At 34.6% G+C, this 5525-nt stretch overlaps 1 pseudogene; it reads right to left on the bottom strand.

The window, feature by feature from the left end:
• Positions 1–674: 674 nt before the first annotated feature.
• On the bottom strand, positions 675–1450 carry LOC127546522 (proteasome subunit alpha type-1-like; annotated as a pseudogene).
• Positions 1451–5525: the final 4075 nt, after the last annotated feature.

Below are 5525 nucleotides of genomic sequence, written 5' to 3'. Positions count from 1 at the left end.
TTAATCTGAGAGGTATGAGGTAGTACCAGAGATACTTCTTCAGAAAATCCTACTCAATCTCAATACCCACACTATCAAAGATTTTTTTCCAGTCCCTGGAGTTTGGTGAATTGTTGTTGCCAAGATGTGTTAGGAGGTAGCTTATCAAGTATCAGTGGTCTGAGCTCTCCAGTCAGGTCTGGTGGTTGCTGCCTGATGCTGCAGGAACAGTAGGGGCTGTGGTAGCCATCATTGCAAAACGCAACCTCCATAGCATCAACAGCCAGGAAGTACACCACAACAGCAGAAGCAAGGATTAAACCTCTACCTATAAGAAGAAGATAACCACTCCAGCCTTCAGCCAGGGCATCTTTTTCTTCTTTTCTTTTTCAGTTGAAACAATTTTATTTCATAGTTGCATTTAAAATCATAATGATAATACAGTCTTCATATAAAAATAATAATGCTGATATCCCACTCTTTCTAGAAAATGATTAAATTTTCCTTCTTAAAGAAAATCCACCTAATTATAACTTTTCAGTTAGGTTTCTTGGAAAAATCCTTCTGGGACAGATTCCTAAGAACATTTCATTCTGTAACTTTGCACCTGGTTTAAAGCATAAATAACAATTGGCATATGGACAGAGGTGTTCCTTTTAGACTAGCTAACATAGACATAGACTGGCTTCTACAAATCAGAGCTCCTTTGGCTTATGAGCCTTCTCTGCACGTTCAACAGCAGCTTGAAAACACTGTTTTTCTCTGTGTTTTTTTCTTCAAAACCTTACAGGAACGGAAACATGTCATCATCATCATAGATTGTGAACTCCAAGTCTTTCCCAATAATTCCAATGGAAATATTCTTTGTAGTTATTGTATTCTGCAGAAAATGTTTCCTGTAAAGCAAGTGGACCATATTTCACTTATCCAAAGTACAGTCACTGAACTTGGATATATATTTTTCCAAATAAGGGCTGGCAGACTGTGAACAGGCTCCAATGGACATAGGCTAATAGTCAGAGTTGTTTGCAGATGGACAGGTTGGAATATGTGAGGATCCATATCATCATAACCAGTAATGGGCAATCCAATGCCTTAAGGTCTCTGGCCACAGTGCTGTGCTGGTATCTGGGTCTCATTTCCAATACTAGGCAAGACCCTGAAAGAGGTCTGTCAAACACAAATCTGGAATCTAGGCACTCTTGACACATGAAGTTGTACAAGAATCTAGAATCAGCAAAAAAAAAAAAAACAAAAACAAAAACAAAAACAAAAAAAAAAAAAACTTTTTTCTGATGAATTTCCAGTTCTTATTATGCCTTTTCAAAGTTACCAATACTATATGGGTTTTTTATTTCAGGTCCACAGTACCTGATTCTTGTTTGACAGCTACCATTGCATATTCTATTTGATGAATTCTGCCCTGATGGCTCCAAACAGAACCATTATTGTCATATTGGCTACGAAACATTTTCTTGGTGCTGGTAGAGTGGGAATTTCCTGTGAAATGATGGGATCAGGTGAGATGACAGCTGCCTTGATTTAATTCAGGAAGTAAATCATTTTCTTTCTCATTGAAGGTTTTTAAGCAAAGACTGGATGCCCACTTGATAAGCTAGCTATACAGAAACTTATTTTTCAAGTATATCCAGGAGTAGGAATTAAATGGTAACTGGGTTCCCTTTCAATTCTTGAAAATCTATGATTTTGAGAAATTGAATAATGTTTAAGATCCTTTCCATTTCTAAGAAGCAATGTAATATCTCAATGATCCCTCTCCAAAATTCATTTTTTTAAAAATGTGGTTATTTTCATATTAAGTTATAAGATCATTTAGGACCTGCAGTGTTTACAGAAGATAATTGATCCTAAGCTGATAGTTTCATACCTGGTCTTGACCAGACATATGTAACAGGAGTAAAGAACCTTTTTTTTTTTTCTGCCATGGATCATTTGGATATTTATAACTTCATTCACAGGCCATAAAAAATTATCAACTTAAAGAACTCAAGTAGTGGGAGGTTATTGTCACCTGCAGTTGTCACGGCAGGGCTAGACCAAATGATTTCATGGGTCATATGTGGCTTATGGGCAAGTGTTTTCCCACCCTTGATACATAGAATATTATTATTTCTTCTGGGTACCACAGTTTAATAAAGATTGACAAGCTGGAGATTTCCAGAGAAGATCAAGCAGAATTTTGAAGTACTTTGAGTTTATTCCATGGTTGAAGAAACAAAAATTATTTAACCTGTATACCTAGGCAAGGGGAACTTGATAGTAATCTTCAAATATATAAAGGGCTGTTGTACAAAAAAAGGGAATTATACTTAATATGCTTGGTTGATCCTAAAAGCCATAACTGAGAGGAATGGATGGAAGTTGTAAAATTATAAATTTAGGTTTGATGCCAGGATAAATGTCTGAATAATCAGGATTCTCTATAAATGGAATGAGTTATTTCAGAGGTGTCATCCTTCCCCTAATCTTTAAAAACAGACTGAAGGATCATTAGTCATATATACAGTATGTGAAATTATTTTAAAAGTATGTTTTGCCTAGAAGACACTGAGGTTTCTTCAGAATCTAACATTAGGCCATTTTGTTTTTTCATTCTCTTTGAGTCTTGAAACTAAAACTCAGTACTTTTTATTATTAGTATGGTTAATATCAGATATCTGTTAATCAATTCATCTAACTTGCCTATTGCCTCTGTTAATCTATAATTTTATATATAAAATTCATAGACCAACACCATGATTTTTTAAATGGTGTTAGCTAGGTGGCATAGTAGAAATATAGAAGGTTTAGCTAGGTGGCACAGTGGATAGAGCACTAGCTTTGGAATCATGAGGACCTGCATTTAAATCTAACCTCAGATGCTTATTAGCTATGTGATTCTGGGTAAGTACTTAATTCTAACTGCCTCAGGAAAAAAAAATTAAAAGACACATAGTGCTCATATGGTGATATTGACAGAATGTGAGAAGCACTTATTGTTGAATGAATACAAGAAATAGTAAATGGAGTTATAAATAGATTAATTCAAAGAGGAAGAGAAGAATGAGGCTTCTGATGAAAAAGAGAGGGGAAAACATCTTCAAAGATAATAAGGAGTAGGGGGTTCTAATCTCATGACTGTCATTGAAAATTTCTGCAAATTTTAGGTAAGAAATTTTATTTCTATAGGATTCATTTTATTTTTTTAAAAGCTTATATTTATAACTTTTGCTTTTATGTCACCTATATTTAAACATTTCATCTATAAAAGAATAAATAAATATCCTCATATGTTCCTCCTCATTTCTTCTTCTAGAGAAAGGGACAACCTTTATAATAAAGAATTGACCCCGTTTTTTAATATGTTGTATGAAGTTAAACCACACTTTTCCACTAAAGTCCTTCTAGGTCACTTCATATTGTAAAAGATGATCTTAGGTTCTTGAAGCTATTTCAACAGAAGATAAGTTCCTATAAGACCCAACAAGCTGTCAAGACTTCATAGAAGCTGCTCAGATTTTGTGTATCTGTTTTCCAAAAAAAAATCACCTCAGATAGTTTGGTAAAACATCACCAGATTGTTGCCCACCATGTATATTTTGGAGTCCAAGATGATGCAAAACCCTCTCAAATAGGAAAAGCTTTAGATATAGACAGGCATATACATCCCAATACATAGAGTCCTTGATTTAGGTTGGGTTGGTTCTTTAAGTTCTCTTGAAATAAATACCTCAGAATGCTAGTTCTTTTTTTCTCCAATTTTTGGAAATATTTTTATTTAAGGTTTTGAGTTCCAAATTCTGTCTCTCCCTCCCTCTCTCATTTCCTCCATTCTTTTATCTCTGAGAGAATAAGCAATCAGATATGGGTTATACATATGTAATTATGAAAACACTTTTCCATATTAGTCATTTTCTAAAAGAAGATGCAAATAAGAGAAAAAAAGAAAGAAAATGAAAAACAGCATGCTTCAGTATGTATTCAATCTATATATATATTTCCTTTGGAGGTGAATAGTATGTATCACCATTAATCCTTTGGAATTGTCTTGGGTCATTGTATTGCTAAGAATAGCTAAGTCATTCACAGTTCTTCATCGAACAATATTGCTGTTACTGTGTATAATGTTTTCCTGGTTCTGTTAACTGCATTATGCATCAGTTCATGTAAGTTTGTCAAAGTTTTATTGAAATCATCCTGCATATAATCCTTTATACCATGATAATATTCTTGGGACATAGTTCCAAATTGTTCTCCAGAATGGTTGGATAAGTTCATAACTTCACCAATAGTGCATTAGTGTCCCAATTTTCCCACATTCCCTCCAACATGCAGTACTGTCCTTTTTTTTGTCACATTAGACAATCTGATAGGTATAAAGTGGTACCTCAGACTTGTTTTATGTGCATTTCTATAGTCAATAATGACTTAAGAGTATTTTTTCCTATGACTGTATGTAATGTTCTCTCTAAAATGTAATGTTCTCTATTGAGGTTTTCTTGGGGTCTCTGGAGTCAGCCTTCATTTTCAGTAATCACCACAAGTGCGGCTAGGTGTTAAAGTCCAAATCCTTTATTGTTTCCTTCATAGTCTTGTCTCTTTTCCTGAGGCCCAGTTAACTTTCTTAGAGGCCCATCTCTCTCCTTGATTCCAAGAGCTTGAGCTCTTGCTTCCTTCTCTGCCCTTTGAATCTCTCCAAATCCAAAGGTTTGTGCTTCAGCCTCCAGTCACCACAAAGGTGGAGGATGGAATGAATCTGTCTCAGCCTCTGAGAGCTTCTAGTAAGCTTGTCTCTTTTGGCCCTGAGAGCTTCTAACATATGCTTTACATTGAGTATAAACCAATCATTATATCACTAGGAAACCATTATTTGTTGTAGGATTAAATAAATGCTAACCTAGATTTAACCACTGTCTCCTCAATCCCACTTAGTACCTTGTTACAAGTTCTGGCCCATAATAATTATAGAAAACTTTGATTTCTTTGTCTAAAAAGTGACTGTTCATATGTTTTTACCATTTATCAATTGGAGAATGAATTGTATTCCTACAAAAATTTATAGGACTCAATTTGTTTTAGATTTGAGAAATGAAAACTTTATTAGCAAATTTGTTGCAAAATATTCTTCTAGTTTTCTGCTTTATAATTTTTGTTGCATTGGTTTTCTTTGTGCAAAAACTTTTTAAATTTTACATAATGCAAATGATCTAATTTACATTTTACAATGCTCTTTCTATCTTTTTTGGTCCTGAATTCTTCTCATCCATAAATCTGAGAGTTAAACTGTTGGAATCCTTACTAACTGCTAACTAATTAGAGTTGATCTAATCTTACAAGAAGATGTTTTGGGCAGAACCTGAAACAAGGTACTAAGTAGAACTAATTAATACAAGGCTTGTGTTCACACCTTTACTCATTGGAGTTCAATGAGTTTACACCTCCCTTGAAGCTCTTTGGGCCAGAGAGCACTATGGGAGAAAACCCACAATCCCTCTCTTGAAGGAGCATAAATAGAGCTTCAATGGGCCAGTCAAAGAAGTTCTTCA

This window comes from Antechinus flavipes, chromosome 2, assembly GCF_016432865.1.
Source record: "Antechinus flavipes isolate AdamAnt ecotype Samford, QLD, Australia chromosome 2, AdamAnt_v2, whole genome shotgun sequence".
Taxonomy (NCBI): domain Eukaryota; kingdom Metazoa; phylum Chordata; class Mammalia; order Dasyuromorphia; family Dasyuridae; genus Antechinus; species Antechinus flavipes.
The sequence above is the reverse complement of the archived record's forward strand: the minus strand, read 5'-3'. Positions and strand labels throughout refer to the sequence as shown.